The sequence below is a fragment of the Canis aureus genome, unplaced genomic scaffold (assembly GCF_053574225.1).
Source record: "Canis aureus isolate CA01 unplaced genomic scaffold, VMU_Caureus_v.1.0 ptg000221l_RagTag, whole genome shotgun sequence".
Taxonomy (NCBI): domain Eukaryota; kingdom Metazoa; phylum Chordata; class Mammalia; order Carnivora; family Canidae; genus Canis; species Canis aureus.
In genome coordinates, this window is record NW_027554490.1 from 236,492 (window position 1) to 262,170 (window position 25,679).

The window sequence follows — 25,679 nt, forward strand, 5'->3', positions numbered from 1 at the left end:
GGAATAAGTAAGCTTTGGACCCGCTTCTCTAGCATCTATTAAAATCGGACTGATTGCTATGCATCCATTTTACAAATGCGTACACAGGTGCCAAGTATATGCAAAGCCTGGGCACCAGTAGTTTGTAGATGGCTGTGATTCCGTGTCGCTGTTTAGGTTCACGCTTCGCATCACTCACGATAAGCATGCACCTTAAGCATGCACCACGGAGCTTCGCGTGCACCAGCGGGGCACTCTGGTGTGGCTATCTATTGCCGCGTAACAAACCACCCCAAACCTTAGTGACTTAAAGCAGCAACAGCGACTCTTTTATTTGTTAATGATTCTGGAATCTGAGCTGGGCTTGGCCCGGCAGTTCTTCGGCTTGTCTGGTCGGTGGTGGTTACTCAGGAAGCTTCATTCAGCTGGAGAGTGGGCCCGGGCTGAGCTCAGGTGGGGACCCCGGGATCCTGGGACACTGGGCCTTTCTCTGTTTCTTTATCATTTCAGGGCTTCTCTTTCTCCGCGTGGTCTCTCCACATAATCCCTCCAGTAGGGTAACGGATCTTCTTAGGACTTCGGCCTGGAACCAGCACAACATTACTTCTGACACATTATGTTGGTTAAAGCAAGTCTCAGGGCCAGCCTAAATTCAGGGCTAGGGGCCTCAACAGGAGCATAGTGTTAAGGTTCAAGCCCCCAACCTCACGGTTAGCATGGAAGTCACGGATGCTGGTCTCCCGAAAGCCGTCTGATGGGAAAGCTCTCATTTTGTATCTGAGAATGACAATCAGAGATTGTCTCTGAACCACAGCGGTGACTCTCCAATTAGCTTTTACTGTTCCCTTAACATTTCTACCTGGAAGATACGATAGCTAAACTCCCCTTCCTCAATGTGTTTTTTGTTGGTTTTTGTTTTTAATTAGCAGTCGTGCCATCATTCTTCTGGTTATGGGATTATAAAATAAGAAGTGGGGGGCACCTGGGTGGCTCAGTCCGTTAAGTGTCTGCCTTTGGCTGGGGTCACGATCTCAGGGTCCTGGGGTCGAGCCCCACATCTGCCCAGCATGGAGTCTGCTGCTCCCTCTCCCTCTGTCTACTTGTGCTCTCTCTCTCTCTCTGTCAAGTAAATAAAATCTTTTTAAAAAATAAAATAAAAAGTGAAATTCAACCCTTTCTTTTCTCTCAGCCTCCCGACATGGTTTCCTGTCCAACTGAGCACAGAAAGGGTACCCAGGAGGAGTTGGTAGGGCTCGTCGGCTGATTTCTGTTGGTACCACCTACAGAGGCTCTTGGTCCTGGTGGGTTTATTGGGAGGACTTCTAACTGACCCCTCGCCTCACCTGCTCTTGTCCAGTGTGTCCTCTACTGAAATGACCACTTTCATCTCTCCTGCACTCGGCCTCTGGTGGCTCCTATGTCCTACAAGACTGATTGGAATTCCTTGGGTATAGTTGAAATCTTCCCCCAATCCCATGCAAACCACCTTTTTCGGTCCCCTGCCCCTTTCTGCTCTGAATAAATGAATCCTACGATTCATCCAGTGTGCTCTCCTGTGTGCCCGTCAACCTGGCACGCTGATTCTCACTTCTGCACCCTTGCCTTTGTTCTGCTCATTCTCTTTCCTCCTTTTGTGCTGATTGGAATCAGTTCCACCTCTGAAGCCTGATTGAAGTCCTGCTTTCTTTGTGACGCCTTCTCCGAACGCTTGAGTCACAAAGAGTCTCTCAGGGCATTCCGATCTCGGAACATATGTGATCGCTAACCGTTGTTTGGTGTTACTCATGGTCTGCTTCATATTCTCTTACTCCTCTCTCTTCTATGACACGGCAGCCTTTGCAGCAATGCCTTGATCTTAAAAAAAGAAAAAAAAATAATAATAATAGTAAAATAAAGCACTTCCCCATAGCACTACCTTCTGAGCTATAGCCCCCGTACGGAATACGTCTTGAATATCTTTTCTCTGTTGGAGAGATGCACTTTTCCTCCTAGATCAAGATCTGTTCTCTACATGCTGAAGTTACCATAACATGTTGGCCACGGGGCCACCAGTCATTGCAGGGGGAAGTAGGCCACGTGGCTTAAAGAACGTCTTTGAAGCTGCAGAATGAAGTAGTGAGATCAGCAGGGGCTCTCGAGGTCGACTTGCCCCAGTTCAGATACTGGCTCTGCCTTTGCTAAAAAACAAAACAAAACAAAAAAACCCAACAGTGTTTCTCGCCTGAGAAGTGCTGTTAGCATTCAGGTGGGGAAGTCCTGCTGGATGCAGAAATTCAGCATCCCTGCCACCTGCCTACCATGAATTGTGACAACCCGAGATGTCCCCACACCGTGTTTCACCAGATTTCCCTGCTTAAGAACCTCTGAGACTAACTCAATTGATTTCCTTGGGCAAGCTCTTCACCTTCCTAGGGCTCTTCAGTCGAGCCTTATAGGGCTGCTGGAGGAATTCCCTTAGCTCATGATGTAAAGGGTCTGGTACATCGTTAATGTTTATTGAGCACTTAGGTTATTAGCTTATTGGATAATCATCAGAGCCACTCGGGAAGTAGGGTTTTGGAGGCTTACGATCTGGAACAGGCCCTGCCTCTCACCTCTCCACCTGCCTGCTGCCCAGGTACCTCTGTTCCCTTGTCTGGGGACACCTGTCTCAGCCTGCCTATGGGGTGTGGTGAGATTATGCATCCTTGGAAGGTGCTCGTGTCATTCCACAGCAGCTGTTTGCACACGTGAGACTCTGCCACTTATACGGGACGTTCGACGGGTATATATTGAGCACCGACAGTGTGCCTGCCTGACGAAGATCTAGAAGGTGGGTGCTGAGGCCAGGAGAGAGTAAACAGGCAGATTTATTCCCACGTTTGTTGCTAGATCGTTTCCACCTGTTCACTCTTAGAATTGGTGAACGGATGTGTGTGCAAGAGATGCATTTAATGAGGGCCGTCGGGGAAAGGGAAGGAGGGCAGAGGCAGGGAGATGGTGTCGGTGCTCAGGTGCTCCACGGTCAGGAGGGGTAGGGGAGAGATAGAAAAGAAGAGGTCAGTGACCTGCTTCCTAAACACTGTCGTTGGCAGCTTGGGGGAACTCACCCAAGTGTTGAGGTTGAGGTTGTGCTAAGGAGCAAGTAGGTCTGATATGCAGAAAGTGCGCATGTCTTCTCATCGGTGACTCCTGGCGTGGATGAACTGTTTGTCGGGTTGTGCTTAACTTCACCAGATGTAGTCAATTCAGATGGATCCTGCCAAGTGCAATGAGGCCCGGGGGCAGAGCCGGCGACCTGCAGTAATTACACGACACCTCGCTGCCAGATGTAGAGGGGAGAGCACAGAGAGCTCACGGCCTTCAGGTGGGAGGCACCTTGTGCGAGGTGTTCATGACGGTCGGGGTTTTAGGTTTAATGTGGCCTTAATCAGGGCAACAGAAAGGGTCGTGGATAAGGGGGGAGCCCGTCCACAGAAGAGAGAAGGAATTTGGTGCTTCTCTGTGCCTCTCTGGAGAGCCGTCATGGTCCGTTATTTCCATTCGGGTCACTCTGTGCTGCCCCTTGAAGGTCACTCCTTGTGAACGTGCTGTGCTGAGTCCACCTAAGTCAGAGATGGTCCCATCCAGAGCTGGTTCTCGGCCCAGATCGGATTGCTAGATGTGTCTTGTTGGGCTGATGGTGTTCAGGGCTGCTTTGTGTGTACGTGTGTGTTTTTAAAGTTAGTTACCAACATTACAAATTGCAGTGTCTCCTAAAAAAAAAAAAAAAAAAATCCAGTTTTCCAGCTTCCCTTGAAAATCTGGCAGCAGTGGGGTCTTCTTTCCCATATGGCAGAAATCAGCACGCTGAGTAATAAATGTTCCTTTAAGACTGGACATTCGCTCTCAATTTATTCAAATCCCCGCCACTCCTGACCCGATCCCCACCATGCCTGGCCCTCGTGGCCTGATTGAAGTTCCTGCTGGCCCCGTAGGCGTTGAGGCCCGGAATCGCAGGCCAAATGCAAGCCATCTCCTCTCAGATGCAGGGGGAAGTGGTGATACCAGTCGGCTGCAGGTTTCCTGGGGCCAGTGGTGCTGGCAGGAATGCGAGTCTGCGCTGCTGGGTCAAAAGGCCGTGAGTTCAGAAGTCTTGTTCCAGCTGTGCCCTTGACTTTCACGATGACCTGTCAGCGGTCACTTAACCCAGGTCAAGCCGAGTGGCAGCGTGCTAAATACCAAGACTTTACTCCTACGTCTGCAGAGGAATCATTCAGGAAGAGGGAAATGTTACTGTACGATTTTTTTTTTCCTACATCATTCTTACTCATCTCATTCTTCCCCAGTGTCTTATATCTTGGGGGCAAAAATTGTTCTGGAAGTTTAATTAAAAATCATTCTAGGGGCGCCCAGGTGGCTCAGTTGGTTAAGCAGCTGCCTTTGGCTCAGGCCATGATTCTGGGGTCCTGGAATCGAGTCCCGAATTGGGCTCCATGCTCAGTGGGGAGCCTGCTTCTACCTCTCCCTCTGCCACTTTAGAAAACTACTTGACAGCGTTCACCAAAGTGGAACACACTCACACACACACACGTATATGTGTGTATACACACTTTATATACATTGATCTTTAATTCAGTAAAAATATGTTCACATTTTCTGTGAAAAGATATGTACTAGAATGTTCATAGCAGCCTTGTCTGAAATAGCCCCAAATTACAAAGCACCCAAATGTCTGTCAGGAGTAGAATGCATAGGGATGCCTGGGTGGCTCAGCGGTTGAGCGCCTTCCTTCGGCCCAGGGCGTGATCCTGGGGTCCTGGGATCCAGTCCCACATCAGGCTTCCTGCATGGAGCCTGCTTCTCCCTCTGCCTGTGTCTCTGCCTTTCTCTCTCTCTCCCTGTGTGTCTCTCATGAATAAATAAATAAAATCTTAAGAAAAAAAGTAGAATAGGTAAATAGACTGCGGTATAGTCGTTCAGTGGAATAGTATACAGCAGTGAAAATGAATGAGCTGCAGCTACACACGACAGGAAAGATGCATCTCCTAAGTGAAATGCTGAGTGAGAGGTTAAGACTACACACACCGTATTACTTCATTGGCATAAAGTTCAAACAAGGGCAATCTGCGGTGGCAGCAGTCAGGGTAGTGATTGTCCTTGTTTGGTTGTGATGACAACAGGAAGGCGGGCCCCCGGGGAGTGCTGGTGGCGATCGTGGTTTCTCCGCGTGAGTACTGGTTACATGGGTGTGTTTACTTTGCGAAAATTCAGTGAGCTGTACTCTCAGGAAATGTACATTTTTTTCTATTGCATTTTTTTATTGCAATGAAAAGTTAAAATTAATAAAAGCAAGACACAAAAAGAGGAAAAAGCCCAGTTTAAGAGACACGGTGTTGTCGCTTCCAAGTACCAATGCTAGGATGCTTGCACAGAACCCTGTCTCCATCACAGTTCTTGCTTGCAAGCAACAGAGATGACCTCTGGCTAAGTTAAGCCGAAACGAGCATTTATGAAAAGCAGATTGCATTAGCTCAGCACCTCCGTGAAGGGAGAGAACCCAGGTTTGGAGGCTCTGTATCCAGGAACAGGTCTCAGATGCTGCACGGCTGGTCTGATGACAGTGTCCCTTCTACCACTGGGCATGTCCATCACAGGCTACGACACTGACGCCAGGCACAGGAGGCTGACCCTCCGCACTGGACTGGGTCTCTCAGGACTTCCACTGCTTTGTGTTACTGATTCATGCTCAAGGTCAGGCCGTGGGTGTGAGTGATGAGGGGAGCCTACACCTGTTGCTCTTGCCCTGGATGCAAGAGAGACCGGGAAGAGAAGGACCCACGTCCTCGGCTCAGTAGCAGCATCGAGCTCTCTGCTTCATGAAGTGGGGCATCCCCCAAACCCGGGAGGTTGATGCATGTCCACCAGCATGACGATCTGCCTGCTAATGTCCAGCTGGATCTCTTGACACCTGCTTCATGAAGCCTTCCGCCCACTGCAGGAATTTTCTGTGTTTATCTGATCACATTTCATGGTGCCCAAGCCTTTCTATTGTTTTAAAAATAAATCAATGTATCCCCAAACTTATCCGCAGAGGAAACAGTATTTTTTCAGCGGTCATAGCTGAGCTCCTCTATATTTAAAATACGTGTGCTGGGGAGGGGGGGGCAGTGGGTGCCTGGGTGGCATGTTCCAACTCTTGCTTTGAGCTCAGGTCGTGATCTCAAGGTCGTGAGATCGAGCCCCGCGTTGGGCTCCACACTCAGCACGGAGTCTGCTTGAGATTCTCTCCTACCCCCTCTGTTTCTCCTGCTTGTGGTCTCTCTCTCTCTCTCAAAATAAATCCTTAAAAAGAAATGCTCAGGATTGTTAAAGGTTAATGTGGTTTCTTCTTTGTACTTGTGTTTTTTGTTACGGATTCACTGGAAGGGGGGGAAAACCTGGTCTTCCTCACAAGCATGAGGATGATAAGATCGTGGAGAGGAGGAGCAGTGAGGAAGCTGTTCAGATCGGCGGTAATAATGAATGAGTTAGTGATCCAGACCCTGGAGGGTTCGGAGATAAAATGAGATAATGCATTAGAGCACTTAGTGGGGGTATGGTTTGTAGTAAACACTCAATAAATTATAGTAACAATAGCGATGACTTACAGATGCAGAAGGCCTGCTCTGAGCTCAGCCACCAGGTTAGAGGCGGGATGGAGGGCCTGAGGAACTGGGAGAGGCCTCCATCCTGCGCACCCTCTCACCCGACAGTTCTGTTATACAGATGAGGAAACTGCGCGGTTCCTCTTTAGCTCCCTAGGAACTGTCCTAAAAGCCCTGGTGGGGAGCAAAGTAGCTCAAAGATGGGACGCAGGACCGATGAGCCCGCTGAGCCACGTGGCACGGGCCGGCCAAGCCCAACCCAGACCTCTGGTCATGGCAAAGTGTGGGTTCCTGGGACGGTCACTCCATCCGTCCCATCTAAGCAGAGCAACAGAAGTGTCATTTCAGGAAATCCCTTTCGCCATATGCTAATTTTAAGTGGCGCTTCCATAAGTTAGGGTTCCAGAGTATGGAAACTGCCCCGGTTTCCTCATTAGCTCTCTAGTAACTGTCCTGACTCTTGCATTTTGGGCAAAGCTGGGAGATGCAGATGCAGAGCCAGGGCTGCTGGCCGGAGGAGGACGTGCAGCGGGCGCTGGAGGATCACTGACCAGCCTGCTGTGCAGCGGCCCAGGGATCTTAGGGCCACAGGATAAACAGGATGGAAAGGACGCAGGGTTTAGGGGAGCACCACATGTTGCCAGTCTTCCTCTCCGTCCCCTCCCTCGGTCGCCTCCCGTCCCTCTGCTCCCGCCACACCCCGAGCAGCCTGTCTCCGGGGACAGGACGGGCTCCGGGGCAGGAAGATGCCTCTCTGGAAGCCAGGCCTCTGCCAGCAAGTCCTGTACACCTGAGCCGGGCCCAGCAGGGAAAGCTCTGTGACTACAAGAGGTTAAAACTTGCCCCTGTGTTTACTTTTGTTGGCTGCCACACGGCATAAGAATCTGTCAGCACGTCAGGTGCGGATTTATTTGTGCATTAAAAATTGCCTCGAGCGGACGGATGCAGACGCTCTACAGCACGCTGGAAAATGTGCCTCCAGCACAAAAACAGCCTCTCCAAATATTTCACCCTTTTAATAAGTGCATTTAATTAAAGTCATATAACTTTTTTTTTTTATTATATTAAAAAAAATCCTTTCGCTTGCTGAAGCTGAAAGTAAACTTTCGAACACAAAGAACGGGTGTGCTTCTCGAGTCCCTATTCTTTACAATGGAAAACTCATCAACCGGTGTGTTCACTCTTGCCTTTTCCAGGCTCATGGGAAGAGGGTTTCGCGCTGGCTTGGGGGGGGGGGGGGTGGCCGTGGTGGCCCAGGGGACTGTCCCCAGTTGGCCTGGAGACAGTTACAGTGTTTTGCTGTGTGTTTCGTGTTGCTTGTCAAGCGCAGGGGTATGAGCTTGACTCCGCATTCATGCCCCAAGTACGTGTATAAAAGGGGGTTGGCCGTGGCCTCAGCCTTTTAGAGACAGACGGCGATTTTGCACGTTTCTTTTGAGGACGGCCCTGCCCCAAGGCAGGAGGGAGAAATAAAGGACCTCTTAAGACCTTCCCTTCTCCCGTGATGGGGTCGTGATTTTTGCAGGGGCTGGGGGTGGGAGCAGAAAGAGGGAATGAGCTGGAGAGGACGGAATCCAGATGAGAGATCGGCAGGAGGTGCCGCACTCGCCTTCTCCTTATTCCCACCGTCGCTTTGAAAAGTCTCTAAATGGGTTGAGACTAAGTTTGGCTCCGAGGTGGTGACAGCAGGGCTTTGTAGACTCGCTCTGCGTTTGCCAGCGGATTAGGGAACGTGTCGGTGTGAGGGTGGCGGTGGCTGCTCTGGGGCTGCCGTGCGGGGACCCACAGTTAGCGAGGTGGGGCCCCCCCGGGGGGGGGGCGACACGAAGGGTGGGGATGTGTGCGGCGTGGCGACAGGAGTGGCGCCGGTAGGAGGGGGCTCCGGGGCTGCAGTTTGGGGTGGCGGCCCAAGGCCCGCTAATTATGCAGCCCGAGGAGCCACGTGGACCTGCCCGAGGAGCCCGGAGAGGTGTCATCCAGGACCGCAGAAGGGGTCTGTGTGCCTTGGGTCTGGACCAGGGATGAGCCCCGGGGGCAGGGGGGGGGGGTGGGAGGGCGCTGGGCCTGCGGGAAGCGGGGCTGGATGCCCCAGATGCTTGCAAGTCCACAGCAGCGCTTTCCCAAAAGGGGCTTCTGGAGGTTCTCCACGGAGGAGACTCGGTAGCTGGAGAGGCCCCTGGAGCTTCGGAATTCCAGGATGCCCGTTCCAGAAATTCTTCAGAACCAACCACCTTGGCCTTTCGCATGCTGCTTCTCACTGCTCCCCTGGGAATGCTCATTAGCTTCTTGCCACGGCCACAGAAACACCAATGTCCCCGAGCTGGTTGCTCAAAAAAGGCCACCCAGGGAGAGCCAGGTGACCAAAGACCAGGCAGGTCTCTTTTTAAAGTTATTCTCCCAGCGTCTTCTAATGATACGGGAGCGGTGGCTATTTGGGATTATTTTCCCTGTCGGCAGAGGGTAAACAAATTCAGCCTTTGGCTCTCCACCTTCTTTTTGAAGTAGAAACCCCCACGCCCAGCCTGGGTTCACGGTGTTAGGACTTTGCTACTTTTTTCCTGTGGCTCTAAAACAACAACAACAAAAAAACCCCATTTTCGTCGAAACGATCTGATATTGCTATTACCGGTTTTTGTGAACTGGGTCGCTCCCCCCTCGTCCCAGAAGAAAATAAATTTCGTTTTAGGAACCGTTACTGTGGACCTAAGCCCGAGGTAGGCTCCAGATATTGTTCTTTGCATTTTGGAGACAGTATCGCACACACGAGCTGGAGTAAAGCTCCGTGTGATATGCACTGCGTAGTCACAGAAAATTAGAAGTAGAGGAAGAACCGAGAGAAGAAAATAAAATCGCTGGTATTTGCCATTGTCTTTGGTAATCTATTTTATTTTTCCCTCCTCCTCATTGCAATCATGCAATCATATTCATCAACAGCTGTGGTCCTCCCATTTTTAGTCTCCGGACTCCCTGTTTGCTAGACTTTTGAGAGCCCAAAGAACTTTCCTATGTTGGTTTGTGCTTGTTGGTATTTACTGTATTTGAAATGAAAGCTGAGGCACTTTTAAAAGTTGTTTATTCATTGAAAAATGACAGTACAGGCATTGCATTCCAAACTTAAAATATTTTTATGAAAGATAACTGCGTTTTCCAAAGCAAAAAATGGGAAGAGTGGCATTTTTTCCTGCGTCTGCTAAGCTCTGCCTTGCCTGGCTGGATTGTTAGCTTTTTCTGCAGTCAGCCTGGAGGCACACGTGTTGCTGTGGCGTTCGTGTAGAAAATCCAGCTGCACTCAGATATATTCATAGCCTTTTTAGATAATTGTAGATATTCTTCTTTGATACTTCACCAAAACTTGACAAGTGGTTGGTTTTCTTCCTTTTCTTTTCTTTCTTTTTTCTTTTCTTTTTTAAATTTAGTTGCAGTGTAAATCTGCAACCATTTTAATCAGCTTTCTTATTCTGTCACATTGAGGTCTTCTCTGTCCTTTGATGGTAGAGTTCCTTTCCTAACATGGTCCTTGGGCCAGAGGAACAAAATAGGGGATGGGCCATTTTTGACGGAAAGCTTAAGTGAAAGAGCCCCATCTTTTTTTTTTTTTTTTTAAGATTTTGTTTATTTATTCATAAGAGACTCAGAGAGAGAGGCAGGGACGTAGGCAGAGGGAGAAGCAGGCTCCCAGCAGGGACCCTGATGTGGGACTTGATCCCGGGACTCCAGGATCGCGCCCTGAGCCAAGGCAGACGCTCAACCGCTGAGCCACCCAGGTGTCCCAAGAGCCACTATCCTAACTGGTCTTGCAAGCATCCCACAGGAATGCAGATGAATGTACTAATAATATTTTTGGCTTTGTTTGGAAGGACAATTTTTTTTAAAATTTTCAAATTCCCCTGTTGTTCCAGTTTTTATTTTTTCCTTCCTGTTAATACCCCCCTGCATCAAAACCCTGATGACTTCTGTTTACTTACTATCCTGCCCTGAAAAAAACTCCATGATGTTACTAGCAGAACGAATGTCTCGAAAAAAAGTGAATAGGGAGGGCCTCATTGATACCTTACAGAGAGACCAGAGCTTTCCAGTTATTAAAGATCCTCTTCACTCATCTGGGCTAAATTAGAACTACAGCTACCTGTTGAGCAATGCTGTAGTTTGTTTACACGGAGGGTCCTTGGATCTTAGAGTTCCTTTTTTTTTTTTTTTTTTTTTAAATTTTTATTTATTTATGATAGTCACAGAGAGACAGAGAGAGAGAGAGAGGCAGAGACATAGGCAGAGGGAGAAGCAGGCTCCATGCACCGGGAGCCTGATGTGGGATTCGATCCCGGGTCTCCAGGATCGCGCCCTGGGCCAAAGGCAGGCGCTAAACCGCTGCGCCACCCAGGGATCCCCGGATCTTAGAGTTCCTAAAGCAGAGGTCCAGCTGGATCTTCTCTGTGTGATTTCAGTGTCATGAATGTCCTCAGGTGTGCCAGGCACATGGCAAGCCTTGGTGGCAACCACCTACTTGGAGCCACTGACTACCCAGGGGAGCACTGGCCTTCCAGTCAGCATGACCTCTGTGTATTGAGGCATCCCACATCATCACTCCCTGTGCATCGCAACTTGTATGTCTTGAAGAAAATGCTAGCAGTGGGGGATGCAAAAAACAAAGCATGGTCACTCATTAAAAATTTAGGGGCATTTTAGGCGATGTGCTTTAGCCAACAGGAGCATAGGAATTTCCCTTCGGAGAAAAATCCCATTTTTTTCCAAAGCCAAATCATGATGGATTTCTAACTCATGGAACCAGTGTGATATGTGTAAAAGTCCACAGTAGCCCGAAGGGAGGGTACAGGAGGCCTTTCTGTTTGCCAACAGTGCTCTGGAATTAAAATATTGTAGAACATTCTAAACTTTCTCTGCTTTTGAAGATAAGGACTATGGCATTATTCATCCCACCCACAAGTTTTAAGAACCTACGTGCTAGGGATCCCTGGGTGGCACAGCGGTTTAGCGCCTGCCTTTGTCCCAGGGCGCGATCCTGGAGACCCGGGATCGAATCCCACGTTGGGCTCCCGGTGCATGGAGCCTGCTTCTCCCTCTGCCTATGTCTCTGCTTCTCTCTCTCTCTCTCTCTCTCTCTCTCTGTGACTCTCATAAATAAATAAAAATTGAAAAAAAATTAAAAAAAAAAAGAACCTACGTGCTAGGCATTCTCCTTGCTGGAGTCTTAATGGTAAATAAGTAGAACGATCATCTGCCCTTAGGAAGCATATATTCAAATGGGGCAGACAGATGATATCCAAGTAGATAAATGAATCTATAAGGATATCAGTTGGATGATATCCAAGTAGATAAATGAATCGATAATGAAAAGTAAGGGATGTAGAGAAAAAGAAAGCAGGGCAAGAAGTGAGAGAGGGATACGTGGAAGGTTCAGGAAGGACCATTTTCGTGGCGTTGTTCTGGAAACCCCCAGGAGGTGGCATTGGGGCAGAGTGCATGTCTAATAAAAGTGTGAATGACTGAACTCACAACTCAAGCCCAGAGTGCCACGTTTTGTGCTAAATAAGCCATATGCGTGGGCAACGTGGTTGACAAGAGGTGGGGTTGGTTATATGATCATATCCTAGGGCTGCTAGGACAAATTGCCACCAACTGGACAAAACAGCAGGAATTTATTCTTCCACGGTTCTGAGGCCAGAAGTCCAAAAGCAGGGTGTCAGCAAGGCCATGCCCCGCCTGAAGGCTCTAGGGAAGCATCTTCCGTTGCCTCTTGCAGCATTAGCTGGCCACAGGCTTTCCTTGGCTTGGGACAGCACTGCTCCAATCTCTGCCTCCATCTCCACATGTTCTTCTCTTCAGCATGTCTCCTTTCCTCTTCTTTTCTCTTGTAAGGACACCTGTCATTGCATTTAATGCCTACCGGGATAATCCAATGAAGAGGTCTGTAACATAATTCCATCTGTGAAGACCTTTTCCCCACATAAGTACATACACATAGATTCTGAGGGTGAAGATGTGGGCAGATCTTTTGGGGGCCATCATTCAACCCACTAAAGTGTGCAATCTGGGAAAATCCTCCAACAGAAGCTTTTAAATCAAAATCAAACATAGCCCCTGACTGGAGTCCTGGTGCTTCTTGCCAGCAAGCTGCGTGGTTGCAATGCAGCTGCGTTTCAGTGGTGATGGGGAGGAAGCAGCTCGGGGCACTGGAGACACGCACAATGCAACAGTGTCTGGCTCCTACAATTGCCGTGATGTGGAGCCTCCGGGAGGCCTAGTGAGTCTACCATGCTCAGTGGGCATCTAGTTAGATTTTACTATCCAGGGGGCAATTGCAGCACGCAGCAGTAAGACACGGGGCTGTGGGTCTTCATGGGAGTACCTTGTAGAACAAGTAACAGTTCTTCCAGGATGGAGATACTACTGTCAGGCCCAGAGGAACAGAGCAGAGTAGTAGTTAGAGCAGAGGCTGGGAGGGAGGCAGTAGCATTCTGTGCAGACATTTCTCAAGCATAGAGGTGAACAATACTCATGGAGGCAGGAGACTGGGTAAGTTGCAGCAGTCAGCAGCTTGGGAAGCTGGGACCTCAGCCTAGGAGGAGATTTTACTGCATTGAGCAACCGACTCTTCCGGGAATGTCCATGCTGGGGTGTGCAGGTGTGCCAGAGGCGGCTGTGGCATCGAACCCACCTCCAGAGGATGGCCACTCTGCTCGAAGACTATCGCTTGGTCTTTTCTCAGTCCCATCTTTTGCCAGAGGAAGGCAGGGAGGAGCAAGTCGATAATGCCCAGAGTCTGCCTGAGTTGGGGATGAGGTTTGCTCAATTCTCTGCAAGCCCAGCTGTTGCTCCAGGTGCTAAGTTAGAACCTCGGTAATTAGCGGAGCTAATTTATTTAATCATGTTTGTACTGTTTTTCTTCTCCCAGTTGTTCTTCTTGCCCTGATCCTTCAGGTTTTCCTGGATCTACTCCCAGGTGTGTTTGTTGGAAGGTGGTGTTGAGGGAGGATGGATGCTCGCTGATGCCAGAGATCAGAGCAAGCTCTGGCTTGGCGATGGTAGTGGGGAATGCTGGCCTCCTCCATATTCTAGATCAGTGTCTCAGCCTCAACACGGTTGACATTTTGGGCCAGATAATTCTCTTCTGTGTCCTAGGATGGTTAGCAGCATCCCTTGGCCTGTGCCCACCAGGCACCGGCAGCGTCCCCCTCCCCAGTTATGACAATCAAGAGTGACTCCAGACAGTGCCACATGCCTCCTAGAGGGGTCAGAATTGCTCCCGGTGAGAACCCCTGTATGAGTGATGGTACTGATCACTGGTCTATTTCACTTAGACTTTCTTGGTGAAAATTAGCCTCCAGAGTCCATGCAATAGGTTGGGATGCCGAATGCCCTCCCTCAGCCAGGGAAAGGGGACAACCCAATGCCCTCAAACACAGCTTCTTTTCTCCAAGATGCACAATCTCTGTGTCAGAATGAGGAAGGGAAAAAGAAGGCTGTGGTATAGAGAGAGAGACGACTGGTGGCAGGGTTGGTGTCAGCAGGGAGAGAAAAGAACCAGAAAAGCCACTTGTGTGTTGAAGGTGAAAACTAAGCTTCACCAGCTGCCCACATGGAACCGATCCAGCATGGCGGCCAAGCCTAGAAGGGAAGGGCGTTTGCAGTTTCTGTCTTGGTGGGTTCCCAGAGCTGGCTGTCTCGACCTCACTTCTTAAAGGGCTAAGCCAGGCCCTTCAGAGCCTTGGCCTCCTCTCCAAGAGTCTGATTCATTTTGGGGTCCCCCACACATCCCAACTTAGTGCTTTACATGCAGAAGACATCTTGAATGTCTTTGGCAAATGAATTAAGATTGATAGACTCTTTAAAAGGATCCAGATAATCTGAGGCAGCTCTGCGAGGAAGGGAAGGGGGTAGGGTAGGAGTGAGAGAGACGGGAAACTGAGAACCATTAGCCTAGAGCAGCATTGTCCTGTAGAAGTAAAACCCAAGCTGCGTATGTAATCTTAAACTTTCTAGTAACCACTTTTAAAAGAGGACAAGGAAACAGAAGAAGTTGATTTTGATCATCTATTTTCTATAACCCAGTATATCCCCAATTTTATCATTTCAGTATGCAATTGATATACAAGAAATCTATTAGTGAGATATTCTACTGTATTTTATTTTGGGTTGTGTTTTGGCTTTTTTTTTTACTTTTTTTTATTTTTTTTATTTTTTGGTTTTTACTACCTTCTTTATTTCTTTCATGCAAAGTCTAGGAAATCTGGTGTGTATTTTACCCTGCGGCACATTTCAGTCTGGACTTGTCACGTTTCCAGTGCCCATCGACTGGTGGCGCCTGTCCTGGACAATGCAGGTCTGGAGAGGAAGTTTAAGTGGTTAAATTTGGGAAATAAACCATTCTCCGTAAACAGGAATAAAAAAAAAAATGAATTTAAAGACATGTGTGGACAGATTTTATCCACAGACCCTCCTGCCTGCCTTGGTAAGCGCCGGTCCCTGTAGCGCCTCTGTCTCCTGCAAACAAGGTCCGCTCACAGGAATCCACTGGTTGTCACTCTCCCCCTGACCTCTTTGTAGCCAACTCTGTTCCCTTTTGTTTCAAACGAACGAGCACACAAAAAAGGGCCCCGCATTGTGCAGGGCCGTCTAATTCACGCATGGCACGACTGGGTCTTCTCAGTGAGCCGGGAGCCTGCCCACCCACCCCCACCCCCCTCCCCACCCAGCCCTTCCCTTTCTTCTCCTGTCTTCTCTGAATATTTATCAGGATCCTAGCTGGGCTCCAGCTTCCAGGATCATTTCAGGGGCCAAACAGACACCTGCCCAGGTAAATAAAAGCCAGCCTAGGCCTTTCTAGATGTCTCTTCTCTCCTATACAAACGGGAAAAGGGGAGGGAATGATGGTGGACAAGTCATCTCCTTTATGAGGTGAGGATTTTATAAGGGGCCCTTGGCTTCTTGGAAAGGTCTCCTCTCAGCCCTCAGTCCAGTGTCTCATCCCTCTGCCCCAGACGAAGATGGAGCGCTCTGGGAAGTCCATTTTGCCCTAGCTTTTTCTTCTGATGTGGATGTGGAAGGCCATTTCATCCTCTTTGCTGGTACCACCTTGAGGTTTCTAAAATGCCCTTTAGTCAGATTTTTATAGGTAAGCCTGATTGGGCAGCTGCCCAGGTGGTATGATCTAATGGGGCCCCTGGTCCCCCTTGCCACCACCATTATGTCAGTGGTCTCAATCAGAGGCCATCTGCCCCCCCCCCGGGATTTTTTAAAAGATTTTATTTATTTATTCATGAGAGACACAGAGAGAGAGAGAGGCAGAGACCTAGGTAGAGGGAGAAGCAGGCTCCCTGTGGGGAGTCCCATATGGGACTTGATCCCAGGACCCCAGGATCATGACCTGAGCCAAAGGCAGATGCTCAACCACTGAGCTACCCAGGTGCCCCTCCCACAGGGGATCTTGGCAACGTTCGGAGACATTAGAGGCGAGGGGGTACTCCCTGGCATCTAGTGGGTCGGGGCCAGGGATGTTGCTCAACACCCCACAGTGTACAATGAAGAATTATCCAACCTAAAATGGCAGTCAGTAGTGCTGAGGTTGGGAGACCCTATGTCAAAATATCTTTCCTTAAATTGTAAAGACTGCTGTCCTCAAAATAACCTTTTAACCTGCAAAAGCCCCTGGGAGGAGCTGGCTACACTTAGGCATATAAGTGACTGAATTACTACCTTGCTGATCAGCTGACACCTTCTAGGACGTCGAGGGCAGCCAGCTGACAATAAGATCTGGGTCCAGACAATAAGACCTGGATGCCTGATGGAAGGGTGGATGGCCCTGATAGACAGAGGAGGTGGGGAATGGGAGCTGTCACCCCAACCAAGTGTCACAACTTTAAGGGAGGGGATTATGCTTTCTCAGTAAGGGTCTCTTTCATTCTGCCCCAGGCCTTTCTCTGCATGTGAGCAAAGCCCTCGTGAAATCCAGCTCAGAACCCGTCTCTACTGCCAGGATCATGACCCAGACTCCCCTGATGTTACAGGGAAGGTGCCTATGTGGATCAGGCAAGGCAAGCACTCCGTTCTTCCCACTGCTCTTAGCAGGGTCAGAGCCAGCCAGCAACATAGACTTGGAGGTCCCTGTGGAGAAAGGGGAAAAGCAAGAAAGAAAAAAAAGAACAAAGATCAACCTCCTGGTCTACCAAGCCTGAGGTGTGGGCCGGCCAGCCGTGCTGTGTTCTCAGGGTGGGTGGAGCCTTTGTGTCAGGCACCTGGTCTGGAATTCATCTTCCTCCAAACCACCACTGGTTCCGTGAGATTGTCACAGCTGCCGTAGGCGTGGGCCCTTCAGAAACATGCATTCCATTTCCGGGCCACTTGGTCAAGTGTCTTCCGTGTCTGTCACCAGGGTATGTCCTGGGTCCAGGTGTGGAAACACCAGGACTCTGTCCATGGAGACACATCTTGCTGAGCATCTGGGGGGATCTGGACCCTGAAGACCACTGTGCCACCGGGACTTCATGTTGGCTCCACCCGGAGAAAACCCCTCCCACAGGAGCCATTTGGTCAACCTGGCCGCTGGGGAGTTTATGCAGAGGGTTACCCACCGAGTCCCGGGAAATCTGGAGTTTGTCACGCCTGACATTCTCCTGCCCACCTCTCCCCTCCTTGTGTGGCTGTTGGGAAGATGGAAAAGTGTTCAGGGCCTGCAGGGAAGGGAAAGGATGTAAATCTGTGATGCTGGGATCCTGTTGTTGAAAAGAAAAAATATGACTTAGCCAGATACCTGGCTTCTGTCCCAGTGGTCATCAGAGTTGGGCTTTGCAAAAATCGATTTGACCTGTAGATTTTTAATTTTAATTGTGAATATTTGCTTTTTTTTTTCCTTGCCCCCCCCCCCGCCCCCAGACAACTTTTGGTGGGTGTACTTATGGAGGAAAACTTCCAGACTTGGGCTGAGAGGATCTGATACTAGCTAGCTGTGTGATCTGGGGCAAGGCATCTGGCCTCTCTGGGCCTCAGTTCCTGCTTCAGCAAGTGGAGTCCTGCAAGGATCAAATGAACCAATGTCAGTGAAGGAATTTTGTGACGTATAACAGACAAGGGTCTAATTACCTGGACTGGGAGATTTTTTTGCTCTCCCCCAGTGGAGACCTTCTCAGGGTCTCAGGCAGGGGCCTTTATTGGCAGATGTGTAACTCCTAAGACCTCCCTTCCCTTTGTCACCTCTGGCCTCCTGGGTTCAGGGCAGTCGCTTTATTTATTTATTTATTTATTTATTTATTTATTTATTGAATTTAATTTTTATTTTTTTTTATTGGAGTTCGATTTGCCAACATATAGCATAACACCCAGTGCTCATCCCGTCAAGTGCCCCCCTCGGTGCCGGTCACCCAGTCACCCCCACCCCCCGCCCACCTCCCCTTCCACCACCCCTTGTTCATTTCCCAGAGTTAGGAGTCTCTCATGTTCTGTCTCCCTCACTGGTATTTTCACTCGTTTTCTCTCCTTTCCCCTTTATTCCCTTTCACTATTTTTTAATATTCCCCAAATGAATGAGACCATATAATGTTTGTCCTTCTCCGATTGACTTATTTCACTCAACATAACACCCTCCAGTTCCATCCACGTCGAAGCAAATGGTGGGTATTTGTCGTTTCTAATGGCTGAGGAATATTCCGTTGTATACATAGACCACAGCTTCTTCATCCATTCATCTTTCGATGGACACCGAGGCTCCTTCCACAGTTTGGCTACTGTGGACATTGCTGCTATAAACATTGGGGTGCAGGTGTCCTGCCGTTTCACTGCATCTATATCTTTGGGGTAAATCCCCAGCAGTGCAATTGCTGGGTCCTAGGGCAGGTCTGTTTTTAACTCTTTGAGGAACCTCCACACAGTTTTCCAGAGTGGCTGCACCAGTTTCCATTCCCACCAACAGTGTAGGAGGGTTCCCTTTTCTCCACATCCTCTCCAACATTTGTTGTTTCCTGTCTTGTTAATTTTCCCCATTCTCACTGGCATGAGGTGGGATCTCATTGTGGTTTTGATTTGTATTTCCCTGAGGCAAGTGATGCGGAGCATTTTCTCATGTGCGTGTTGGCCATGTCTGTGTCTTCCTCTGTGAGATTTCTGTTCATGCCTTTTGCCCATTTCATGATTGGATTGTTTCTTTGCTGTTGAGTTTTAATAAGTTCTTTATAGATCTTGGGATACTGGACCTTTATCTGATATGCCATTTGCAAATAAATTCTCCCATTCTGTAGGTTGTCTTTTAGTTTTGTTGACTGTTTCTTTTGCTGTGCAGAAGCTTTTTATCTCAAGTCCCAATAATTCATTTTTGCTTTTGTTTCCCTTGCCTTCATGGATGTATCTTACAAGAGGTTGCTGTGGCTGAGTTCAAAAAGGGTGTTGCCTGTGTTCTCCTCTAGGATTTTGATGGAATCTTGTCTCACATTTAGATCTTTCATCCATTTTGAGTTTATCTTTGTGTCTGGTGTAAGAGAGTGGTCTAGTTTCATTCTTCTGCATGTGGCTGTCCAATTTTCCCAGCACCATTTACTGAAGAGACTGTCTTTTTTCCAGTGGATAGTGTTTCCTGCTTTGTCGAATATTAGTTGACCATAGAGTTGAGGGGCCATTTCTGGGTTCTCTGTTCTGTTCCATTGATCTATGTGTCTGTTTTTGTGCCAGTACCACACTGTCTTGATGACCACAGCTTTGTAGTACAACCTGAAATATGGCATTGTGATGCCCCCAGCTCTGGTTTTCTTTTTTAATATTCCCCTGGCTATTTGGGGTCTTTTCTGATTCCACACAAATCTTAAGATTATTTGTTCCAACTCTCTTTTTAGAAAAGATGAGGATTGGGCAGCAGCAAGCCAGGGGAGGAATTTGAAGTCATCACAATGGTAGTGTGATTACAGATCCTGGTCCCCATCAGTCCTGGAGCTGTGTGTGCAAGGAGCAGAAATATTTGTGTCTCCCTTAACGGGGATCAATGCACCCCCTCCCCCATTCCCCCCCTCCCCACTGTCTGCTACATGCCAATTTTTCACTAAATGCAGGATTATTCACTTTAATAAGTTCTTTCCCCCATAAAAGCCAGGTGGGAGCCTAGGAAAACCCACATCTGCAAGGCCAGCCTCTTTCAGGCTGCGGCCGCCTCCTTTCCTGCCCACTCAGCCTGTCCCTTTTGTTCTTTTTATTTTATTTTTTTAAAGATTTTATTTATTTATTCATGAATTCATGAGAGACACAGAGAGGGGCAGAGACATAGGCAGAGGGAGAAGCAGGCTTCCTGCGGGGAGCCTGATATGGGACTCGATCCCAGGACCCTGGGATCACAACCTGAGTGGAAGGCAGACGCTCAACCACAGAGCCACCCAGACATCCCCCTTTTGTTCTTGGACCGTTTTGTTGGGCCAGTAGCACTTGGCCACCCTGACACCCCGACTGTCCCCTGGAGGAGGAGAGAGCAGAGGCGGGAGAGGGTGAGCGCACACGGAGGGGAAGAGATTAGAAGGCAGGGGAGGCATGACAAGCCATTAAAGAGAAATAAATTCTGCAGAGGGGAAGTGAAGGTCCCTCTCTGTGTCTCTGTAAATCACCTTGTTTTATGGACGGGATGCAGAGGAAAGTGGGGGATGCCCTGGCTCTGATAGCCAGGGGTCGTCTCTCCCGCTTATGTCTGTCAGAATTTTAGGATGTTCCATCCGAGAACCACCTCGAGCTGCAAGCCACTGGGGCTCCTCTCCTTAATTTATTGCTGCATTATTACTCCAAAATCAGAACTGCAGTTACTTTAGGGGAACATTTTAAGAGCTTTATTAGAAAAACATGGCTGGTTTGTTTCTACTGTCTGTTTTCTCCAGAAGCCTGATATCCCCAGCCGCTGTGCGGGCATCATGGACACAAGAATGGGATTTTGAAATTTCTTCACTTTTCGAAGTTATATTTCATACTAAATGTTTTACTTTCAGACCCAAAGTTTGTTATGACCTCAGGGTCTCAGACCTTGCTTCCCTTCATCATGCTAACGAGTCTTTCCACCTGGAGGGTGTTCTTAAGAGTCAGAATGCACCAACCTCGATCTATGGCCCCAGAAACCCGGGTATGGGTGTGGTTGTTTTTTATTTTTTTCTACCTTGTTGCTACAAAGGTTTGAGGTAGTTGCCGATACTTAAGTTGTGGGTATTATTCCATGTGACATTTTGGATCTCTGGCTTTCCTAGGATAAGTGAGGCATTTGAGGACGGAGCCAGTATTCTCCTTTGGCTGCAGACTCTGGGAGCTGCAAAGTGCCACCACCTACCTGGGGCTATCACAGCTCCTCCAACCTCCTATTCATTCGTGATGCTCAGCCAGCTTGACTCATTTCTGTGTTGCACCTGCTCCTGAGTTTGAGATTCCCTCTTACTGGAAGCCTTGAGTTACCCACTGGAGGAAATGAAGTGGATGATGGAAACCGTGGATGCAGTTGGGGTGGCCGTTGGCATGCTGCAAGGACCCTCTCAAATGTGGACTTAACTTGGCAGTTGGAGGTGTGTTGGCCAATGTGGAGGCAGATCTACCCTCCCCTCACCAGCAGCTGTGTATCCTTGGGCAAGTCAACTCCCTTCTCTAGGCCTCACTCTTCTCTTATGTAACGTGAACTGTCTGAAGTATAGTAGTAGTTCTTTTGGGGAAAAAAGAATGTAGCCACTTATCCCTTTGTGCAAACAAAATCTTGCATAAAAGTCAAATATATGGAATTGTCGACTGTGGCAGCTGAAGGGGACCAGGGGCTTGGGAAAGACAGATATGGGTTTTCCGTCCTTCCCCAGGCTCTTATGGCAGATCGTTCAGAGGTGTGATATCTACTTGCCATAAGCATATGTGAAACTTACTGCCCGCCAGGTGGTCACCTGTAAGGTGCTCAGAGCCTAGTCTAGTGGTTGCCACATGAGAAAAAGAAAAACATATTTATATATCCTCATAAACATTTATGCTCACAATATATGAGTGGCTGCTGTGGTCCAAGTGTTTCTTCTAGGCCAGATATGTAAGATCTGGTTCCCATCTTCACGGGGCCAGCAGACCAGTTATAAACGCATGGCGGACCATGTGCACAGTAGATTAGCAATCCAAGTGACCTCAGTGGAAGACCGAGGTAGGCAGGAGGGTCTAAGAGAGGTCTAGAAAGTTGTCAGAGAAGAATAAAAGCTCTGAGGAGGCTGAGGATCGCTGGCTTGTACAGCAGAGCTGGAGTGGGGATGGCAGAGATGACTGTTTCAGGTGGAAATGGGGCCAGGTGGGTCTGGCCAGGGCTTCCCAGTAGTTGGGTGAGGCTGGAGGAATTGAGTAGAGGAGATGGGGTCAAAACGTAGGAGGATCTCAACAGCAAGGGCTGGAGGTTTGCAGAACCAGGAGGGCTTTTGAGCTGGAGATTGACCTAACCTGCCCCCTGGCAGCAGGATGAGGGGAGGGATGATCGTTGAGCAAAGAGCTGTCCACTGGACTGTGGAACTAGGCACAGAGCGTCAGCAGCGGTGGAGAAAGGAGGCCATGGAGCAGGCGACCTTGGCGATGGGTGGTATCGACAACGTGGGGACTGAAGGGTTGTGGGGGAGACAGGGATGCATCCAAGACGATGTCAAAAATATAAGCCCAACCCTAATCTAATGGGTTTATTTCCCAAGTTATTGAATTTGCATTTATTGGGTGTCTCCCGTGTGCTCAGATCTGGGTGTAACAAGGAAGCCGAGATAGAGAACACAGGAGGGGTTACAATGAGTTTCTGGAACTGCCTGCATGTTGTACGTGGGAAGGTGTCTACTTGGCCAGTGGAGATGGGAATTCAGAGTTAGGAAGAGAGGCCCTAGGTAGCACTTTATTTATTTAAACATTTGCTGGGTTCCTTCTCTGTATCAGATAATGGCAGGAATAAATGCACGTGTGGAGTGTCATTACTTTTGGAGCCTAGCAAATGACCCATGGCAGCAGCTAAGCGCATGGACAGAGAAATTTTGAAGGGAGTAGAGCAGAGGGTGCAGTGGGGCCCAGGTATACTGGGGAGACTGGTGGCACGCATCTCCGCCCAGGAAAGATGTTGTCTGGGGCAGGCCCATGGTGGGAGCACAGGGAGATGATTGAGAGGACAGGTGAGGGTGGGATCCTGGAGGACCTGCTGGCCATAGAGGTGGATGGAGGCTGGGGACACAGGAGAAAGCCAAGAGCGTGCAGGGTGGCCGAGGAAGAACAGGGCTTCCTAGTCGGGATGAGGACCGGTAATAATAACACATACTTGCAATCCTTGGTGGTGTGTGAACTCTGGGCCACCTGCGCTTCCAAATGCATTACGTGCATTTAGTTCATGAAACCACTCAGGGCCCCGTTTCTACCCCATTTTACAGATTGAGGCCTAAAGAGCAAGTAGAAGTAGCCAACGCCCGAGATGACCGTTGCTTGTATTTTGGGTGCTCATAGCCCTGAGAGTCACTTTCGGATCTGAGCAGGGGCCCTCAGTGCTCCCCGAAAAAGAGCTAACCCCAGCTGATGCCTCTTCTTGAACTCAGCTGCACCTCGCCCGTTCCCACCTGGCCTGCCCTGACCTTGCCACACAAAAGCTAACGTGCCAGCGGAGGCCTGGGGGGGGTGGTGGGGAGTGCTCTGTTAAAAATGTCCCGTCTGTTTGGCCAGAGGACTCTGGCTGTTCAAACAAGCCCTCTCAGCCCTGGTGTTTCTCTCCACGGGGAAAGGGGACTTAGTGTCACCGCGTCGGGCCTGGGCGGGACGAGGCAGGGAGGTAGGACCCGCAGGTGTGGTTGCTGGCCCGGGGTTTGGTATGTTTCCCTGCACAGTTCACGGCTAATGACAGGGCACCGGCAGGTAGGAACATGATTGAGCCCTTCGGCTTGCACATGTGTGGTTGGGCAAAAGACAATCGCAGATGTTCCTGGAATTCCCAAACCGGATACAAAATTGCTAGCAGGATGCAGAGAAAGAGGAAGGAGCCAAGCGTTTTACATAATGAGCCGCCTGCCTCCCGCCCCGCTGGCCTGTTGGAGCGCCCGGGCGGGTCGGGCCTCCTTTCTCCCGGAGTCCCGGGGATTAGCGAACCCGCGCGCGTGTCTACAGGGCCGAGCTCTGCTCCAGCAGCCCGCTGGTCTCTGGCTTTGGGTCGGTTTCTATGCAGGATCCGCGGCTTCCCACCGGGTGTGGTGGGATCGCAGGCAGCCAGGGAGGGAGTGTGCTCTTGCACCCAGATGTGCCTCTGTGCCTGGGGTTGGAGAAGTCGGGCAATGGCCCTGAGAGGACCCGAGAGCCGCCACCCAGCTCTCTTCCCTGCTCCCACCCCCTTTGGAAGGGAACTCTGGGTGGCAGCAGGGGGGAGGCTCAGCGCGGAGGCTGTGCTGCAGCCAGTTTAGAAGGTGGAGGCTGGCACGAACAGGGAATGCTTGGGAGCCCGGAGTGTGTGCAAGGCGGAGGCCTCTTGTGGGGAATTGCGTGTGGGCAAAGCCTACTTCTGGGGATCCCGGGGTAGGAGCGCAGGAGCCAGTGAGCCAGTGCAGCCCGCGGAGCTGAACGTGATGAGCTGAGATCGGCTCCTGTCCTTGCAGTTTGCCCTTCACTGTACTCCTTTCTATGGCCCAGCGGACAAGGGGGCACTAAGTTCGTAAAATGCACCACCCATATCCCTCGCCTCGGTGCTGGCTGATTCTCAGAGTCCCTTCCAGCTCTGTTTCCCTTGGGAGAATGTTTGAGAGGGAACTGGTGCAGGAAGGAGATGGTTGTCTCCCCCCACCAGTGGTGGCTTTGATGGGAGGCTTTTCTGAACTAGCCCTACAAAGCCCCAGGCAGCTGGCATCTCACCACGTCCTCCTTAATATATTCTGTCGTTTAAGGACACCGAACGAGCACCTCCTCATCTCTGTCTGGAGTCAGATTTCATAGGTGAACATCCTTGCTACATGAACTTGGCCTGCTCCTTGTCTTCTTGTAAGACTTAGGTTCCCAATCCACCCAACCCTACCTACTTGGGGTGCTAATACCAGCCAGAATAAAAAGCACCTTTCTTTGTTGGGTCCTTCTGTTTAATCAGCACTTAATAAATGTTCACAGTTACTATCATTATTATTATATTTGTTTTCCAAAGAAAGAATTCACGGAGGGTTTCCTCTTGCATGGGCCCAGACCAACCTGCCACCTGTTTATGTGCACGTCATGAGCTAAGACTCAAACACGTAAAAATGACACAAATATAAATCTCAGTGTGGAGAGCATATAGCCCACAATGGGAAATATTTACTGTCTGTCCCTTTGCAGAAAATTTGCCAACCCTTGTTCTAGATTCCTGATTATTTAAACAGGGCGGGTAGGTGTAGGCACTCAGAGCAACAATTAGAGGGCTGCATGCACTTTGGAGGAAAGCCCACTAATAATCAGAAAAGTTGATAAATGCTTTGCTACGTTATACTTAAGGGAAGAGGAAACGGGGTTGGTGTTTTGGAAATCCTACAGTGATGTTTAGGACATAGTTTCAGAAATAACCTCTGAGTTGCAGGATCGTGGGCTGCCAGTGTTTGCAGAGCCATGTGTTCTAAAGTCCCCTTAAAGGTAGAAAATCCCAGGTTGTTGAGTGGGACGGTTCCAGTGGGGGAGGGATGGGACAGAGAGCACCACCCTTTCTTACAAGTGGGGTCCACTTGTGAAAACAGAACGTGGCTTGGGGGAGCTCGTTTTATTCTACGTGTCGTGCATATCTGTGTGTTTATCGTCTGCTTCCTCCTACCTTGTTCCTGAGAGGATTTATGGCAGCTGGGACCCTCCAATGTACAAAATGACAAATCCCAGAAGAGGCAAAGCTTAGAGTCTGTGGTTGAAAAGAGTAAGCTGAGTAGAGTGTCATTGGTGATTTTAAAAAGGTGACCTTGCAGCTGAGCTTCGAATTTTTCAACTGAGGGAGCGTTGTTTTCATGCCTTTCTCTCTGTGTCCACCGTGACCCCTATCCCCACTCCTCACAGGACCAGTTATGTGTGCTTGGGTCTTGTCGGCCGAGAAAAAGAGGCAGAACTGAAATAAAACAGAAGCACTTATTTGGGTTCTTAGAATTGCAGTTTAGAGGGTACAGATTC

At 49.3% G+C, this 25,679-nt stretch overlaps 1 long non-coding RNA gene across 3 annotated transcripts; it reads right to left on the reverse strand.

Annotated features, from left to right (window-relative positions):
• Positions 1-282: 282 nt before the first annotated feature.
• On the reverse strand, positions 283-1,767 carry LOC144309867 (uncharacterized). Of its 3 annotated transcripts, none has more exons than XR_013375757.1 (2): positions 1,466-1,767; positions 283-756 (listed from the first exon to the last, which is right to left on the reverse strand). It is a non-coding gene; the product is annotated as an uncharacterized LOC144309867 (long non-coding RNA). The 3 variants fall into 3 exon arrangements; XR_013375756.1 differs by having other exon boundaries at positions 283-562; positions 1,323-1,767; XR_013375755.1 differs by having other exon boundaries at positions 1,323-1,767.
• Positions 1,768-25,679: the final 23,912 nt, after the last annotated feature.